This window comes from Bos taurus, chromosome 5 (genome assembly GCF_002263795.3).
Source record: "Bos taurus isolate L1 Dominette 01449 registration number 42190680 breed Hereford chromosome 5, ARS-UCD2.0, whole genome shotgun sequence".
Lineage (NCBI taxonomy): Eukaryota > Metazoa > Chordata > Mammalia > Artiodactyla > Bovidae > Bos > Bos taurus.
Genome location: NC_037332.1, coordinates 45,184,090 through 45,204,322, shown reverse-complemented (window position 1 = coordinate 45,204,322; position 20,233 = coordinate 45,184,090). Strand labels below are relative to the sequence as shown.

General features: G+C 39.1%; 1 protein-coding gene across 5 annotated transcripts in view; it reads left to right on the top strand.

Moving 5' to 3' along the window:
- Positions 1–3,451: 3,451 nt before the first annotated feature.
- RAP1B (RAP1B, member of RAS oncogene family) overlaps positions 3,452–20,233 on the top strand; it is a 43,967-nt gene continuing 27,185 nt past the window's right edge. For 2 of the 5 annotated variants that reach the window (XM_010805084.4, XM_059886136.1), the window contains exon 1: positions 3,466–3,620. The gene's annotated coding sequence lies outside the window, so the exon portion shown is untranslated. 5 annotated transcript variants of the gene reach the window in all.

The following is a 20,233-nucleotide window of genomic DNA, read 5'->3' as shown; positions in this document are numbered from 1 at the left end:
GGTCGCTAAGAGTCGGACACGACTGAGCGACTTCACTTTCACTTTTCACTTTCATCCGTTGGAGAAGGAAATGGCAACCCACTCCAGTGTTTTTGCCTTGAGAATCCCAGGGACAGGGGAGCCTGGTGGGCTGCTGTCTATGGGGTCGCACAGAGTCGGACATGACTGAGGCTACTTAGCAGCAGCAGCAGCATGCAGCTAATTGGCTTCCCAGATGGCACAGTGGTAAAGAATCTACCTGCCATAGCAAGAGATGCAAGAGATGTGGTTCAATCCCTGGGTTAGGAAGATCCCTTGGAGCAGGAAACGGTAACCAACTCCAGTATTCTTGCCTGGAAAATTCCATGGACAGAGAAGCCTGGCGGGCTATAGTCCATAGGGTCACAAAGATTCAGACATGACTGAAAGATTGAACACCACCATCACATGCAGCTAGTAAGGGGTGGAGCTGAACTCTGACTCTGGTGTTCTCCACTATTCCACAGTACTTAAGGAACAGAAAATCTAACACTGTCTATTAGAGGAAAACCACCATGCCAAACATGAGAAATATATATCCTTATCTTATAGACTATCTCCTAGTACCAGTAAGACCCACTAGATGATTTGAGGGACCTAGAGCAAAATAACAACGCAGACCTCTTTGTTCAAATATCATTAAAAATTTCAAGATGGTGACATCAGAGCTCACTGAAACAATTATGGGGACTTTCTAAGCATAGAGCCCTATCACATGCCCACAAAGCTGGCCCTGAGTACGGCCGGGCAAACAATGGCAGCCCACCGCCTGTTTTTGTTACAGCCATGAGCTAAGAATAATTTTCACATGTTTAATGATTCTTTTAAAAAGAAAAATATTTGAATTATATGAAATTCAAATTAGTATCCATAAACAAAGTTTTATTAGAAATAGTCACACTCATTCTTTATGTATCCTATGGCTGTTTGCACAACAAAGGCAGAGTTGAGTAGCTGTAAATCTGGCCCACAAAACCTTAAATATTTTCTATCTGGCTTTATATAAAAAGTTTGCAAGCCACTACCCTAGTAGGAAGGTAGAAAATAAGTGACAAGAAAAGGGAGCAGTAGTGTTACGGGGATTCAGTAGAGAAGAGACCACATTAAATTGGAACTATCAGAAAAGATGCTCTTTCTTGGAGAAAGTGAATGGACCTTGAATGAAGGGCAGAGGTAGGAAGGAGCATTCCAGACAGAGGAAATCACCTCTGCACACCGGAGAGGTGGGGAAGCACTATGTCTGGGCAAGATGAGAAGTCTACTCTGACTGTAAGCCATTTTTAAGTGGAAGGGAAAAATAAGATACAAGGATTTTAATTTTAGTAGGGCAGGGGAGTAACTGAATACTCTTAGGAAGAGAGTGGCTTGCTTAGTAAGCTTTAAGGTAATATCTGGCAACAATGTGTAGAATGGATGACAGTAGGAACAGATACAAGGCCACAGGCAAGGTAGGAAGGGGCCCCCGAAGTCCAACAGTGGAGAAGAAATGCCAAGCCACACAGCACAGTCTCAGGAGAAATGAATTACTATCTGATAGACCTGCCAATTGACTGATGGCTTCAGGAAAGGCAGAAAAAGGAGTATCAGGATTTAAGACTGATAATGTAGTCTAATTTAAATTAGACAATTTAGGGTAATTTAAAAGATGATATAATTAACAAAGAAGAAGCTGGTTTGGTGACAAAGGTGATGAGTTCAGTTTGCACACATGACCTGTTAAAGTTGCCAGTGGAATATCGTGGTGAAGTTTTTAAGGTGACAGGAGCTTTCAAGAACTCAAACCCAAAAATGAATTCAGTGCTTAAAAGATCTTTGCCTGGAAAATCCCATGGACAGAGAAGCCTAGTGGACTACAGTCCATGGGGTCGCAAAGAGTCGGACACGACTGAAGTGACTGAGCATACATGCATGCTTAAAAGATGTACAGTCTGGCATTCTCCGCATAGAGATAATAGCCTAATACGAGTGGAATGATTTCCAGTTTAACAGAAGAAAACAAATGTTTTTCTTTTCTTACAAATATATTTTAATTAAACTAGTTTACATATTCTCTCAAACTCGAAATAATTCTAGTTCCAATCTTCTAAAACCTACTCTTTCTGAGGAAAAAAGAAAATCACTTGCCCAAAGGTCAAAGAGTTTAAAGAGAGAGAGAGAAAGGGAAAAACAGTATAGCCAAGTAACATTGCTCCCATGAACTCAGTTTCAGGAAAGGTCAATAAATGTAAGTTTATTGGAGATTCATTCATTCAGAATTTACAATAATTCCTACAGACTGCTCTGACACTTGCCTTTGAAATCTCCATTTTAAAAGGGTTTTCTAAGGAAACAAATTACCAAAATACATAACATATTCAATCAACCTAAATCATGAAAAATCTAGAAAGCACTTACATACAAAAAAACTAAGGATAATTACAGTTCATTCTTATCTATTCCTTTAACTTAGTTTTCAATTACTAGTATTCTTAAAAAGAGTAAAAGTAATCATATTTTTGCTAATCTTCCAAATTTACAAAAATTCATAAAAATTTATTTGAAGAATGCTTTTTAACAGGGTCCAGTTAAACTATGGACTAAGCAAAAATAAATCTTTAATGACCTCCCAATCCCAACTTTTCCCTGCACTTTGCTGTTTGAATACTTTTGTCCACCAAAACTCAATTTCATAAAAGCTAACATCTTGTATAAAGGGTAGTTGTATTTTAATCTTTTCTCTAATTGTGGTAAATTCCACTGTTAAGTCCCCATCCTTTTTGAAACAAGGCATTTTGGAACAGAAAGTGCTTTCTGTTGCCCAGTAGTCACATCACAAAGACCCCTATGGGTAATTCTTTAAGACTGCTCGAGTCATGCATTTAAATATACGCTTTATTTCACTCATATAGTTGATTTAGGTACAAAGTTGTTCGGGATTATGTATTGATTAACTGAGTTTGACGGGGTAATTTGGAAAGAACTGTAATAGATTAAGACACCCGACCTTTCAGGAGAAACCATTTCAAGAATGAAAAAGACTGTGCCCTGGCCTAGGTACCTTCGCGGGAGCTCTAGGTGTGGAAACAGCGCTGTTACTTCTCCGGCCACTTTCCCCAACACAAAGGAATACGCGAGCACCAACTGTTTGGTGGCGTCGTTGATTAAACTACAGTTTGCACTAAAGGCATCTTTTGAGTTTCGGACGGTTTCTAAGCTCTCGGCACCAGTGTAAACCCACTAAGGTCTCAGAAGTCAAGGCGAGACCGAAGGGGCTAGGTGGAGGAGGAAGAGAAACACCGCGGAGGAAACGCTGCGAAAGAGGCCCGGCATCGGCACAAGTGGCCCCGCCCCTCGACTCTCTCGCCCCGCCCTTCGGTGCCGCCCCTTCCCGGGCCGCGCACCCGCGCGCCCCGCCCGCGGACGGAAGCGAGAGCGAGGCTGAACGCCTGACGTCAAGGCGACACCGCCAAACCTCGCCCAGAGTCAGGCGTGTAAACCAGCCGGAGCGGCGGCGGCGGCGGCAGCAGCAGGGGTAGCGGCAGGACCGCCGTGGCGCCGGGAGCAGCGACTCGGAGGGAGCGTGAGGCGACGCTGGCTGCGGGCACCCGGTGACAGCGCGAGAGGTTCGCAGAGTGCGTGCGTGGCCACTGAGGGAGCGGCTGCGGCGGCCGCGCGGGGCGGGGGCCGGGCGCCTGCTGAGGGGAGCTGATGGGGTGCGGCGCGGGCCGGGCGGGGCGCGCGCGACGGTCAGGGGGCCAGGGCGGCGGCGGCGACGGCTGCCTCGCAGCGCGGCAGGTGGTGCTGGAGCTCGGCGCCGGTGCGGCGAGCGCGCTGCCTCCCAGGCCAGCGGGGACGAGCCGCCGCCGCGGGGGAACAGCGCGCTTTGCGGAAGGGGTCAAATGTCTGAAATATGGCGGAGGAAGTGAGAGCCCGAGGACCCCCCCACCCGCCTGCTCTTTTCTGGCCGCGGCCGCCGCTGCCTCTCAGCTGCCCGCCGTCCCTCGCCGGAAGACTCATCTCCCCGCCCCGGAGCCCTCTTGCCGGCCGCCTCGGTTCCTTCCCGGGTGTGAGTGGAAGTTAGAACGGAAACCAGAAAGTTGTCTTTTGCGGAGACTCAGCTTCCCCTAGTCCCGAGCAGGGGCGGAGAGCTTTCGGGGGAAACCACTCCCCGGCGCCTTGCGGGCTCGAGCCTGACAGGGGAAAAGTTTGCCTGAAACCGGGCTGGTTTGCTCCATTTGTTGCGGGAAGTGGCAGGAGGAAGGCAGTGGAGGGAGCCCCACCTAATCTGGCAGCAGCCACCGCGAAGAGAAAAACTGTTAAAGGGGCCTTTCCCATCGTCAGCAAGAGGAAATCTCTTTCTCTTAGAGAGGGAAAGAAAATCCAGGAAGTTTGTGCTCTTCTCTTTTTCGGACATCTCGGTCCGAAATCCGAGATGTCCTAACACTGACTGTCAGCACCATGAATATTATTTAAAACTACCCCCATTGAATCTAGCCATCCTAGTTTTTCTTCTGAAAACACCTATAGCTTTTGGAGAAAAGACTGTCCTTGCTGAGTTTAAGCTGACGATTTGCTTGCTCCCTCTTACTAGTTTAGAACATTTTTGCCCTGCAGCTCTTGTTCGGAGTGAAGATGAGCAGTTGTGTGTTACGGTAATGGGAAATCACGTTTTAACGGGGTAGAAAGTTGACACTGAATGAAAATTGTGATTTTAATATTTTAAAATTCAAGCTGATTGGGTTTTTGTTTTGCTAGTAGCATAGCATCTACTATATAAACATCTAAAATATAATTTATATTTCTTATAAAACTTAAAGGTTTCAACTCGAAAATTCATTTTTTTATCCTCTTATTTTGTAATTAGAATGCTGTTTGGACTTGCTCAACAAAATTTTAGCAAGAGATAACATGAAAAGGGGAGACGTTCATTTAAAGCTGGTATCACTCGTGAAAGCTGAACCTTGAATAGTATTTGAGTCATAATGTAGTCATGGGACTTTTTAAGGGCCGGAAAGGGCTATTTAGATCATCCACTCCCACCCTCTGAATTTACGGTGGAGGAAACTGAGGCCTAGAAAAGATAAGATAACTAGTCAGTGGTCCTGCTGACTTGAAGGACAGTAAATGGCAACCCCCTCCAATGTTCTTGCCTGGAGAATCCCAGGGACGGCGGAGCCTGGTGGGCTGCCGTCTATGGGGTCGCATAGAGTCCGACATGACTGAAGCGACTTAGCAGCAGCAGCAGTCTATCCATAGTAGGGAAGCTGGAGGAAAAAATACGAAGTTTTTATGGTGAATTATTACATTTTGTAGAGGATAGACGTCCCATCATACTCCAAAAATATAAGTACCTTAGTCAGTGTAGAAGAACCCTTTGGGTAGTTTCATTACCAGGTTTTAAGAGAGGAAGTTGATATTCAGAATGATTAAATAACTTTAAGGATACAGAGCCGTGAATGATAGTCTTATTTGAGCCCATCCATACTTTTGGTGTCTGCATTATTGTGAAGGTGGTTTCACTTGCATTTTCTTTTTGTCATTCATAATAAATTGTGAGACTCCCTTATCTGAAGAAGCCAGAAAGTAAATCTTTGAAACACCTGTATCCAGTTTGGTTTTAATGTGCCAGGTATGGGAATACAACTGAAGAACCCAATAATAAACTGAGTTAATTTTAAAATGTGGTATGGGTTCATGACACTGTTGTTCCTTCTGCCCCCTAACACCCACCCTCCCCCACCCTATGAAAATCGTCTCTTCTATGACAAGTATCGCTTCCTGCAGTCTGTTATTTTACCTGTTTTTTGTTATCCCACTAAATTATAAACTCCATGTATTGTTTGTATGCCCTGAAACACAGGCATAGTATCTTAACATAGAGACAATACTGGTTTGTTAAATGTAAGTACCATGAGGGTAGGAACTTGATCCATTTTATTCTCTACTGTATCTTCGTTCCTAGAACCTTGCCTGTGCATGCAGTGTTTAGCATTTATATTTGGTATTAACTAATGAATATTTAAAAGAGATGATATTTGAAGAGATCTTTGTATTCCTTCAAAAAGAAACTTTTCCACATTGGCTTTGGAGCCATTTTAACTTTACAGATTGATTTTTATCCTCAAAGCAATCTTGTACTGTGGCGTTTCAGTATTTCCTCTTAGCTGTATAAAGTGAAAGAGTCCCCATGGTAAGGAGCCACCATGTAAGGAGGGTGTTAGCAAGTGTGTCCTCTGATATAATTCAATATTGGTAGAAGGCTGCTGGGGAGATTGATAACATAGCAACTAATTATACATGTTGTTTTAAATATAAAGTCTAAGCTTTGGATGAGAAATTATCCATGTTCAGTTTTCTTTGACTTTTGTTGTAGGTATTTGATCAGTGTTTATTAAGGCAGTGAAATTAAATAGGGAATGGATCTCATACAAATAGAATTTGGTTAATTTTTCAAAGGTGTCATTTATTTTTCTTCCAAAAGTGTAAGTAGACAGTTTTATTATTGAATATCAGGATCTTATTGGTATGCATGTATCATTTTCCCAAAGACTTAATGTGTTTTTGGGTTGCTGCTGCTGCTGCTAAGTCGATTCAGTCCTGTCCGACTCTGTGCAACCCCATAGACCAGGCTCCCCCGTCCCTGGGATTCTCCAGGCAAGAACACTGGAGTGGGTTGCCAGTTCCTTCATGTTTTGGGGTTATGTATTGGTAAAGAGGGAGTGGTTATTGATCTGTAGTGTTTAGATTTGACTGACACGGGGAGTAGTTTAGTATTTATGAACTGAATAGTCAAAAGCTGTCTTCTATTATGGCAATGATGTCACATGTTCAGTCTATAGAAAATCTTGATAAAGATTGGTTATAAACTTTGTAAGACCATATAAGGTTGTAACTAAATTTATGCCTTGATTTTTTTTTCTTCTCCTATCATTTTTGAAGACTCTTAATTTACCCTTTTCAAATTGGATTTCTTTTAGAAAAAGTTAAGAAACATATTTTGGCTGATGTAATGATTCATTGTAGTATTAGACATCTGCAAATGACTTGCCCTTGTGCTGAGAAGCTAATGTTTTTCAGTGTTCTTAAAATATTTTGCAGTAGTACTAAAAGGTACTAATTATTACCTTTTGAGAACTTAAAAGTCATGAAAAGACTTTTAAGTCATTTATTAGTCGTTTGGAAATTTTATGAATACAATGGAAGCAGTAGGTACAAGGAATAGAATGAATTTATCTATTTGCAGTAAAGACTGGCTTGCTGTTTAATCTCGTAGTTTGTTTGAACCTATTTGGTCACTGGATTCTAAGACCAATCCTTTTAATCTTATATTTTATGTTTTATAGAAGAAAAGTTACCAGGAACTTTTTGCTGCCTTAAAAAAATTAAAATCACTTTTTAAAGTACATCACTAACAAAAAGAAATGTCAGTTCTCCATACTTCCTAATACTAGTGTGTTTATTACTGATATTAGTCAAATAAAGGCTACATAGCAACTGATTATTATTTCAGTAATGTCTTAAAAAATTTTTCATTGTGTCAATAATGGATCAAGATATTCAAACTTTTTTAAAGGAGCCAGCCTTAAAACTTATAAAAGAAAGAAATGACAATTTGAGGAAATGTACCAGGGTTTTAAATAATATTTAAATTACTTATCAAAAGAAAAAATACTGGGGGAATTCCCTGGTGGTCCAGCGCTTAGAACTCCACACTTCAACTGCACAGGGCCTGGGTTCAATCCCTGGTCAGGAAACTAAGATCCCACAAGATACCCTGAGGCCAAAAAAAGAAAAAGGATGTATATTTGCCACATGAACTGAAGAATTTCCATCTGGAATTTACTATGTAGAACAATATTCTGGGATATTACTAAGTCTAAAATTGTATATGAGGTGCTCAAGTACTAGAAATGTGTTCACATTTAAATTAAGAATCTTAGTCTATTAAAAACTTACAGAATAATTATCTAGTGTTCTGATTTTGAATTTTATATTGGACTGGTTCCTAATGCTTAACATTTGTGCTTTTACTATTTTGTAATTTTGTAGTTGAGCGTGCACTAGGTGGTCTTGTCCAGTGGTGGATGGTGAGAGGTTTTAACTTGTACAGGTAGACTTAAAGATATTAAAGGAAGAGAGCATCCATTTAAAGCAGTTACACATAATTTTGATCACTACTGATTTCTTGAAATCATCACTTTTACTACATGATAGAGCTGCTTCTTGAGTTTTTCAGTAGTTGCTTTGAGTATTTATTTCAGTAAATCTGTACTTTTAATAAAATAGTTTTCTCTCCTGTATTTAAAACTTAGCATTTTGCTAAGTAACTTTATTTTGAAAGTATACAGTGGACTAATTGCTCTATTGGTGGATCACTTCTACCTGTTGCTTTCCTCTTTGCCTTCTGGGAAAGAAACAAAGATGAAAGAAAATCTGTTTTGTCCATGTAATAGCAGTTTTTGGCAAAAGCTTCTAAAGAGGAAATGGAAAATGTTACTCAAAATTCTAATTATCTGTGTTTTCTATAATTTTTCCTTATTAGAATATATTTTTCAAGTCACTGTGTTCTAAAAAAAAAATGGAGTTTCTAAAAGTTCTTAGATACTGGGAATAAGGACTATAAATAAAAGCTCTTTTTGTTTAATTAATAGTATGTTGGTGTCAAAGTGGTGTGCATATTGCATCCAGCTTTCACCTTGGGTTTTAAGGTTGTAGTGAGACTACATTATGCTAGCATAGTTAGGTCTGCTGCTTCTAAGATTTGTAGTTAAGCTCTTCAGTATCTATAGCAAAACTGAGGAATCCCTCAGGAATCTTGAATTCTGTACTGTACAGATAATAACAAAGGATGGTAGTAAGGTATATAAACGTGCATTTATTATTGTGCTGCTCTTGAAATTGTTGAACTTGAGATATTACACAAAAGTGCTTTGAATACAGATAAGTATAATGAAGAAAATTAGTATCACTTGTAATTTTTACCAGTGCAGTGAATTTTAAGGCAAAATTTGTACTTCTTTTCTGAAGTTTTCCTAACCTCTTTGCTTCCTTGGTGGGAAAGATGGCATATACTACTTAGAGATGTTGAGGATTCAGTGCAGTATTATTCATAAATGTTTATAAAATATACTAACGGGTAGTATTTTTTGTTCTTTATGATAAAACTTCTCTTCACCTTTAGCATTGCTGGTGCCAAGTAAAGTTGATTAAGTTACTTAATTTTTAAGATTCCTACTAAGATGTGAATGAGAACTAAGGAAGAAAATTGTGATTGTGAACAAATAAATTGTCTAGCTCAGTGGTTTTCAAAGAATGGTTGAAGGAATCCTGAGGATTGCCTCGACATTTGCAGGGAATCTACAAGTAGAAAACTTTTTACAGTAATACTGAGATGTCCTTTGCGTTTTCACTGTATTGATAGCTGTACCAGAGCACAAAAGCAAAAGTCAATAAAGCTTGACATCTTAAATCAGGTCAGAGTACCACACCGTATTAGCAGTCATTGTCTGTATTCTTCATTGCCATATACCCACACTTTAAAAAAGAAAACCTAAACACACTTGATGAAGAAGTTTAAAAAAAAAATCAAACGTCAACTTTATACACATTATTTTAGTATACTATAACTAAATAGAAAGTATGCTTAAAATATTTTTCTTTTTTTTTTTCGCTCCTTACTTAAGTATAATGGTTGTCTCTACGGAAAGCATTTGTGTGATTATTTGACTTGCAAGCTGAATCAGCCACTTTTTTAATGAACTCTGTTTTTACTTAAAAGAATGCTTGACAGACTGAAGAAGTGTTTCAGACTTGGGTATTACATATTCCCTAAAGTGAACCTGTTGCTTTAAAAGGAAAAGATTGACAGTATTTATGAGCAGTGGTTAAAGTTCTAATTTTCAAGTGAAACTTAGAATTTTGTAAAATTTGTGTTAGTAAGCAACTGTGCTCCTCACAGCTTCTTAATATCTTAAAAAAGTTTTCTGATGATATTGGTGATGTTAATGAACATGGTTTTTAAAATACTATGTAATAAAATATGTCAGTATTTGAAGATCAACATGATTCTATAAGCAAGTATTTTCCAGGTCACCAGTGCATGAAAATCATGTGGGGATAAGAAATCCTTCCAAAGTTCTAGCTAGACCACTGAGTCGTAATGTAATAGAGAACACAAGGTTTCTTGATAAGGTTTATTGATTTATTGATACATTCCAGTATATTGCAGCTAATAGAGGTTGGTATAGCATCAAAAGAGAATATCAACATTTATTTGAAAGGCTGTTAAGATATTCCCATCTGTTCATCTCGTTATTACTTTTTTGTGTATATTACTCATTTTTCTGTGCTTTACAATATATTGAACAAATTTTTGTTGCGGGGGAAGAGAAGAATAGGAACCATAGATGAACACTGTGAGGCAAGTTTAGTTTCTTGGCAGTTTTTTTGTTCGTTTGTTTTTTCCTGTTGAACAGTCTATTCAACATTTGGGGGGTGGGGGTGGGCCACATCTCACTGCTTGCAGAGTTTTAGTTCCCTGGCCAGGCACTGAACTGCCAGGTTTCCTGGCAGTGAAAGCACCGAGTCCTAACTACTGGACCAACAGGGAATTCCTCCCATTCAATTTTTGATCACAGTAATAGATTATGTAATTTTTTAAGCCACTTTCTGGTTTTAATACTTGTTTTGTACATCTGATGATTTAACCATAGATAGGTTGCATATGCTGTATTCAGGTTTTCACATAACCTTGAATATATTTTTAATAGTTGTCTTTCACAATTTTAGGATATGTAGTAGCTTTCATCTGGTAATTCAGACAATAAATAAATAAATAATCAATGTGGGAGACCTGGGTTTGACCCCTGGGTTGGAATGATCCCCTGAAGGAGGTATGGCCACCCACTCCAGTATTCTTGCCTGGAGAATCCCCAGAACAGAGGAGACTGGTGGGCTACAGTCCATGGAGTCAGAAAGAGTCGGACATGACTGAGCAACTGAGCAGAGCACAGTAGCTTTCATACAGTGAAGCTATGGATTTTTTCCCCTTTCGAGGTTAATAATGCCTCCTTGACCTGAGAATTTGACATGATAGTTCTCCAAAACAAATTATTTTTTTACCTTCTAGAAGAAAGTTGTTCCTTTTTTATGTTTGTTTAATAACAAACCTCATTAAACAACCATTTTTATAAAAGTCGTGTCTTAGGGTTATTCCAAATTTTAAAGGATTTTTAAGCTAACCTGCATGCAGTTCAAGTGATTTCAGATTATGAAAGAAGTAAGATACATAAATTATAGTCTGTAGTGTACCTAGTTTCTTGGAAATTTAGTGCCAGTTATTTCCCTGGAAATAATGGGTACGTTCTGTGAGGAAACAGAGTATTGAGTCTGAACATCACTACTTGAAAGAACAGGGTTTGTATCAGAGAGAGGATACGACGTGGTTTAGAAAAGTGTGAAAAGGTAATAACTTCAGGATAGTTTCAGGGATTAAGTATTTAGAATTCCTGCTTCCATGAGCTAATCCTGCAGTAAGGTAGGGGAGTTTAATAGGAAGCTTTAGTGCTCCCTATATTAAATAATTAACTGGTCAGCCATTCTGGCTGTTCTGAATTAGAGAACATACTGTGATCATATTTTATGTCCTGGACATGCAAACTAGTCACAAAGTTGCCACTTGCTATTGCTTATATAGTTTTATTTGCTAGCTAAAAAAATATTTGAAATTCCCTCTATTTTAGGATTTTTTATACTTAAGCTTTTTTTTTTTTTTTGAGAGCTCTGTCTCGTATTTGGTCATCCTTCAATAAAGAAAGGGCTTCTCTCATAGCTCAGTTGGTAAATCATCTGCCTGCAATGCGGAGACCTGGGTTCAATTCCTGGGTCGGGAAGATTCCTGGGTCGGGAAGATTCCCTGGAGAAGGAAATGGCAACCCACTCCAGTATTCTTGCCTGGAGAATCCCATGGACAGAGGAGCCTGACAGGCTACAGTCCATGGGATCGCAAGAGTCGGAGACGACTTGGCGACTAAACCACCACCACCACCAACAACAAAGAAAAGATTAGATTTGCAAGCTTTTAAATACAGAAGAGCATTTATAACACTTTGCTATTGTTTACATGAAAGTAATGATGGTAATGGGAGAAGGCAATGGCACCCCACTCCAGTACTCTTGCCTGGAAAATCCCATGGATGGAGGAGCCTGGTAGGCTGCAGTCCATGGGGTTGCACAGAGTCGGACACGACTGAAGCGACTTAGTAGTAGTAGTAGTAGTAGTAGTAGTAATGATGGTAATAATAGGCAAGGAAGAGGTGAAAGGGCAGGAAGTAGAACAAAAAGAAAGAGAATGGTGATTAAGAAGTTCTTTTTCTAGGGAGCAGGGCTGCTATTGAGCAAAAGTGGTAAACTCCACTATGAAAAGCACTATGGTGCTTTAGTGACTGATATATCTTGTCCACCAGCGGGTCCTCTGTAGAGGATAAATCAATATTATCTATCAGTTAGAAATTATGGTTTTAGAGTAAAAGTTTGATCACTATGTGTATGAGGTGAGAGTACTTTGCTGTTTTTACTCTGTTTGTCCCCCCTCCTTCCCCTGCTGTGTACAAAGTCTGTTTTCTGTCTGTGTCTCTATTCCTGCCCTGCAAATAGGTTCATCAGTACCACATTTCTAGATTCTGTATCTATGCGTTCATATACGGCATTAGTTTTTCTCTTTCTGACTGCCTTCACTCTGTATAACAGGCTCTAGGTTCATTCACCTCACCAGAGCTGACTCAAATGCATTCCCTTTTACGTCTGAGTAATATTCCATTGTGTATATGTACCACAACTTCTTTATCCGTTCATCTGTCAGTGGACATCTAGGTTGCTTCCATATCCTAGCTATTATAAATAGTGCTGCAGTGAACATTGGGGTACATGTGTCTTTTTCAGTTATGGTTTTCTTAGGGTATATGCCCAGTATATGGGGTTGTTGGGTCATTTGGTAATTTTATTCCTAGTTTTTTAAGGAATCTCCATATTGTTCTCCATAGTGGCTGTATCAATTTACATTTCCACTAACTGTGCAGTAGGGTTCCCTTTTCTCCACACCCTCTCCAACATTTATTGTTTGTAGATTTTTGATGATGGCTAGTCTGACAAATTGTATAATTTTAGTTGAGAGAATACAGTGTTCAATGGCTTGTCGTTATCAATTCCCATCATAGGCTATTTCTTACACTGAATTTTTTTTAAGTGTTACATTTATTTCCAGCTATAATCCCTCATTATTTAGGGCATCTGTCTCTTGAGGACTCATTCATCTGACTGCTGTAATTGAGAGCTAGTTGATCTCAGTTACTGTATGTTATGATTAAATTGCGTTATTATGCACAAAAGATTCTTAGCAAAGACATGAAAATTTAATAATCACAAAATGTAAATGGAAGTTCCAAATAGTACCCAAATGAGTGATATAGATGAGTGCTTATAGAATCAAAGAAAGAAGTGAAAACTCTTAGACTTTAGTAGTCCAAGATGACCTTGAAAATGAGGTGAGAGTGTACATGATATTGAAGGGGTAAGTTTTAGACTAACAGTGAACCCCAGGTAGACAGCACAGAAATTAGAAAGGTGAAAAGTTGTTCAAGAGTATTTTGCTGTAGTAGATGTTTATGAAATGGATTATAGGTCCATAATACTTTACCTATAACCCTTGGTGCCAGGTAATTAGGAATTCAGAACTTTGGGGAAAGATTTGTTTTGAATTTTAGTAAGAGTAATCAAGCACTTAATATTTCTAAAGTGAAGCATGAATAATTACAGTAAATGGGATAAACAAAAACTGTAAATAGCTTCACATCAGTGCTTAGGTGAAATCTGGCTGTATAAAAATGTTATATTAGGTCAGGTTTTGCCACTAAATTAAACTTCAGGTTTCAGAGATTTTCTGATTTCAGATTTTCTGAGAAATGGGTCTTAAATAGTTGGAAAGACTTTCTTCTTTATTACTTTGTGTCTTTGGTGAGGACATCAGGGTCTGAAAATGTTACTTTGAAGCAGTTAGTATAGAAACAGTCTCTGCCAAGGAGTTCATTTTGACACAGACTTAGGGTGGAAGGCACTGCTGAGGGTGTTGAGTCTTTAAAGGTATAGGAGAACCACCTAATTCGAGTCCAGTTAAATGTTTGAAAGTAGTAGAGATTCATGAGTGTATATTAGTGCCTGGAAAGGAGTAGGTTTTTTTTTTTTTTTTTTTTAATGCTCGAGAGCTCATATTTTAGCTAAGGTTTCGTCTTTGATTTTGAAAGTCTTATACCCTGCAGTTTGTCTCCCAATTGATAGGCTTCTAAGAATTATATAATACATTTAATTGTGAGCTGAGAGCACAAGAGAAAATTAGAATAGGCATATGGGAGGACTAACATAATCTCTATTGTAACATCCTTGGTGGAATTACTTGGTATTGACAAGGAAAGAATTTTAAAAATCTGAAGATCCTACTTTGAAACTCAGGATTGATCATAAGTACCTGCCCACTTTTTGTGTTTTCCACATATGCTCACCTCATTCTAGCAGCCTAATTACCTGTAACTTCAGTCCTCATTGCCTTTATCCATTCATTTGGTGTATGTTAATGTCCAAGAATGCAAACGTGTGTGCTATTTTTAGATATTGACTTGTATCCATAATTGCCAAGGCAGGCATGTTTCAAAGCTACTTTATTTTAAAAAGTGCTTATTGACCTAATAATTATACTCATAAGTGGAATAATGTATGACAAAGCCAAATGTAAGCATTGTTTATGGCTTCCAAAGTGTGGTATGCCTTTTATTTTTCTAAGTGGTCTTTATTTTACTGGGTACTAAGTGCATCTGTAAATAAACTGAGGAGGCTAGAGTGTAACAGGAAGAACCATTAAATTAGACAGCTAGCTACATAAACCAGTGTGGGCATTAAATAACATAAACTGTTGCTTAGATTAAGGTAATAACATTATTAGAGAAAACTATGTTAAGTACTTGTGTTTCAACTATCTTTTGTTAGTTGGTTAATTTTTCTCTTCTAAACTTGTGGCACATTTATTAGGAAATTTTCCATTAGGAGTGCCCTGGTCTTGAAATTTCACTTAGAATATAATGCAAATTATATAAACCCACAGTCTAAAATTATGGCATTCTTATTATGGTTTCAAATGCATTTGGGGACAGTCATATTAAGCTTTGTCATTAAAATCTCAGGAAGGGAACACTAAAATGAAATAAAAATTTGTGTAGTCATTTGTTCCTTTTCTCGTAGAAGACTAATTCGGTTTATTTCTGAATTCAGCCTTATATTGAAACAGACTGTAAAGTTCTGTTTAAAAAGTGTTCCCCCATCCTTGTGGAGGGTAGTGTATTATAAAATCTGAATATCTGTTAAATGTTTGTGACATTTTTCCACTCATAGAAATGAATGTGATTTGTTCGGGAATCCTTACCCTTAACTTGAATTCTAATCTATCTGCTGGTAGTAAAGAGCTTCACTTCTGATTTCTTGAGATGCATGAAAACAAGTACTTTTCCTAACTAATAAGGATATCTTTGTAATTGATATAATCATTTCATTCTGCAACCTGTTCAGCAAACAGTATTGAGCACCTTTGGTATAAGTGTTAAATTCTGGACTCACAAATTCAGGAGGCTTGGAGAAATGTGGCTTCACTAGGAACATAGTAAAATATCTGGTTAACCTTCTTACTCCCCCAAATAGTCATCCCTTTGGAGTGGTGGTATCTCTTCTTTTGTGTGATGTGTGGAAGCTAAGCTGTTAAGAATGGATTATTTGAATGACTAAGGATTGTTTAAAATATTCTGGAGGCCTCGGGAACACAAAGACCTTTCTGTACTAAATTGGGAACACTTAATTGGAAGCAAAAAAAAGGGATATAGGTCTTAGGATCTTGAGGAAAGGAGGTTTTATCAGTACTTTAAAAACACACCTGTCTAATTCCTATGATATTGAGAGATGTTACTGATAACCACTGGTCTAATATCACTTAATTCTCCTAGACTTTGGGGGCTTTAAGATATAAATTTGATCTGACCTTGAGACATCCCGTCCAACCATTCCCATCGGTGCCTTGCCACTTAAATATCGAATGCATGGCTCTTTACTTCCTAGCCTGCCAGGGTATGGCTAATACCCCGGCCAGGCTGCATCTAACAGAAACATAATATCTGACTATAAGTGTCGTATATGAACAGACAGATGTGGGTGTTCACATTTATCTTTAGAGAGACTCAGTGTCTGAAAACACGCAGACCTAAATGAGTCTTGGTGGATAATCTGAAAATGCCAAGTACTAGCTTTTGCAGACTCCCTTGGTAGCTGGGGCACAAGTACTTGACATAGGCCCAAGAAACAAAGAACTTTTTAAAATAATCTGAAAGAAAACTTTGCAGAGTCCTAGTGGCATGAATACTTTTAATGTTAGGCTGTTTATTATATTAACTACTTCCATAATCAAAGTGAGAAGATTTAATAAATCAAATTTAGCTTCACATGTAAAGAATATACTTTAACCAAGACACCCTTTCCTGTTTTATCTGTGAAACATGATGGAGTTTTGGGATATGTTGGAGTCTTACCTTAAGTTCTCCTAATAATACTTTTTTCATCCTCACAAATAAACAATCGAATCTGTGGACCAAGTGAATAAGGTGCCTCTTGAATGTTGTGAAATAGAGCAACATCAACCATGCCAGAACCAAAATTGTTGTTTGTGAGACAGTCAGCCACCAGTGAATTAATAGACAAGATCTATCCTTAGCTCTTCCAGGACAGTATCAGCAAACTTTCTGTAAAGGGCCAGTTAATTGGGCTTTGTGGACCATATAGTCACAACCACTCAACTCTGCTGTTTTAGTATGAGTAACTGTAGACAGTACGCAATTGCATGGCTGTGTTCCAACAAAACATTATTTACCTAAGACAGACATGGTAAAATTTGGCCTGTGGGCTGGAGTTAGCCAACCTGTGCTCTAGGGCTGGAAACTGGTTTTGATTCATTCAACAAATAATTGCCTTTGTATTCCAGACACTGTGTTAAGTGTTGGTTATACGGCAATTAACATTATATGTAGATCTCTGGCCATGAGGTATTTAAGCCTTAACTGATTATTTTTTTAATGCTTTCTATGTGCTTAGTCACTCAGTCATATCCAACTCTTATTGACCCCGCAGCTTGTAGCTCACCAGGCTGCTCTGTTCATGGGGATTCTCCAGGCAAGAATATTGGAGTGGGTGGCCATGCCCTCCTTCAGCAGAGCTTCCCAACCCAGGGATCAAACCCAGGTCTCTTGCATTGCAGGCAGATTCTTTACCATCTGAGCCACCAGGGAAGCCCTTTAATGCTTTAGGTATACTCAAAGCAGCTTGAGGAAAAATGTAAGAAATAAGTGTTAGTCTCTCAGTCATATCCGACTGTTTGCGACCCCATGAACTGTAGCCCTCCAGGCTTCTCTGTCTATGGAATTCTCTAAGCAAGAATACTGGAGTGGATTGCCATTCCCTTCTCCAGAGGAATCTTCCTGACCCAGGGATTGAACCCAGGTCTCCTGCATTGCAGGCAGATTCTTGACTGTTTGAGCTTCAGGAAAGTCCAAAAAATATGGCCTGCCCCATATATTTGCCTCATTTGTCAGTACAGATGAGATCTTAGGCAAGTACCCTAAGTGCGGTGTTCTGTGGTAGTGTTACTAACAGTAATCTCAGGATGCTTTAGATACCAGATGGCGAGGTGTGAAAGTTAGCATCTTGTTATAAAAAGGAGTGGGGGGGCACCTAGGATGCCTGGGTCTAGTATCTGCTCTGTCTGAATGTAATAGCTGCTTCATATTCATACGGTGTTGTGGGATAAAACTGAAATGACCAGTTGTTTCAACTGTCTTCTGTTAGTCTCCTGCAGTTTCTTTCCTCTATGCAGCATATTGCTTCTAACCTCTTCATTTTGATTTTCATCATATTTGTTAATAGATTTTATCTTACAAATCAATTCATGCATTTTAAAAGTAGGTCATATATTAATCATATTTAATAAAATGCTGAACTTTTCTATATGTATTATCCTGGTTTCTGTTAGAATTCCTTTTATTCATTTAAAAAGTACCTCATGTATTAACAACGCATATATATATATGGAATCTAGAAAAACGATACTGATGAGCCAATTTGCAGGGCAGCAGTCTAGACACAGACATAGAGAACAGACTCCCGGACCTTGGGGGCGGGAGGAGAGGGCGGAGCGCATGGAGAGAGCAGCATGGAGACATACACAACACTGCATGTAAACCAGATGGGTGACTCAGAGAACTCAAACCAGGGCTTTGTGGCAACAGAGGGCTGGGATGGGGTGGGAGGTGAGAGGGAGCTTCAAGAGGGAGGGGATGTATGTATGGGACTTCCCTGGTGGCTTAGTGCTAAAGAAACTGCCTGCAATGCAGAAGATGCAGGAGACCTGGGTTCGATTGCTGGGTTGGGATGATCCCCTGGAGGAGGGCATGGCAACCCACTCCAGTATTCTTGCATGGAGAATCCCAGGGACAGAGGAGCCTGGCGGGCTACGGTCCATGGGGCCGCAAGGAGTTGGACACGACTGAAGTGACTGGGCGCACACACACGGCTGAATCACATTGAGGTATGGCAGACATCAACACCGTACTGTAAAGCGTAAAGCAACTATCCTTCAGTTAAAAAGGGGAAGTGCCTTTAATTTTCTCCATATTGGTATAGTTTTCTTCAAAATATCCACTGTGGTTGGTTACAAAATGAGTCAGATCTCTTGACCAGAACTCAGAGATCTTCATTTTATCTTAACTGTAGACTCTCTCGCTATTTTTACCGTCTTGTTCTTTTTTACCTTGAGGTCCACTCAGACCGTGCTTTCTCTTGTAGTCTAGTCATATTCCTACATTTTGCTGCCGTCTGTGCCTTTGCTTTCACTTTTCTCTGGTATGTTTTCCTTAACGCCAAAACTTTTAGTCATTTGCTATCTTCTTCATAAATCTGTTCCTGACCTTTTCCTCAATTTCCATAGTATTGTTGTGTTTCTCACAGTTTGCATGATTTTTGTCTCATCTTTCTTAAAAAATTGTCAGCTTCTTGAGAACAAGTATGTTTTGTTCATCTTTGTAACCCTCGTGATCATTTGCACTGAATACATATTCAGATACTAATTCGATGAAAACTGTGATTTCCTGCTTAAGCAAGGGACACTGTTCCTTCATGACAAATTCCTTGGATTTTTATCCAAATGAGAAAAGTCATGTCAAAATACATTGTAAATTGTAAAGGCTGTACAAATACTGTTTGGTACCATAAACACTCAAACTTGGCTCATACAAGTGCTGCTATGCACAGTTTGCTTTTTAATTTCCATGTTTTGTTTCAGAGAAAAAAATGATAGTGAAAAAAGATAAGCTTTGTAGTACGTTTGCAAGATTTTTTCTAAGCTTTCACAGTTTCACATGTTTAAAACTATGAAACATGAGATGAAGAAAATTCCTATCAGTATGTGTTCCACCAAAGGTGACCCGCTACCTTGTTTTGCTTGGACTGGGAAGTTCCTGGGACACAAGACTTGGAATGCTAAAACCACGACTGTTGGTCACCCTACGTCCACTTTATGACGTAGCTGTCTTTTTTGCTTATAACTGTTTGTTGTTATTCAGTCGCTAAGTTGTGTCCAACTCTTTGCAACCCCATGGACTGTAGCCTGCCAGTCTCCTTCCATGGGATTTCCCAGACAAGGAGACTAGAGTGAGTTGCTGTTTCTTTCTCCAGGGGGCCTTCCTGACCCAGGGATCCAACCTGTGTCTCCTGCATTGTCAGGCAGGTTGTTTACCACTAAGCCTCCTCGAAAGCCCTATAACTGTTAGGACAGTTTAATAAATGCCTGGTAACTAGGTGATTGGCTTCAGAGGAGAGGAGTGTTGGGACACTTGGGCTTTTATTAAGTTTCTGAATATTACTTATTTTGGACAGACATTCTTTAATGTTCAAATAAAAATGCATTTGACTAATTATCTATTTGGAATATGTGTATTCCTTTATCAGAACGTAGTGGTACCTTTATCAGAACGTAGTGCTAAATTTTTTAACATCTGTCACATGATTAATGCTTTATTTAAATGTACTTTTTTATAAGATACAGCAAAATCCAAGGCAGCTTGAAATTTACCTCTTCAAGTGATTTAAGCTTGGACCATGG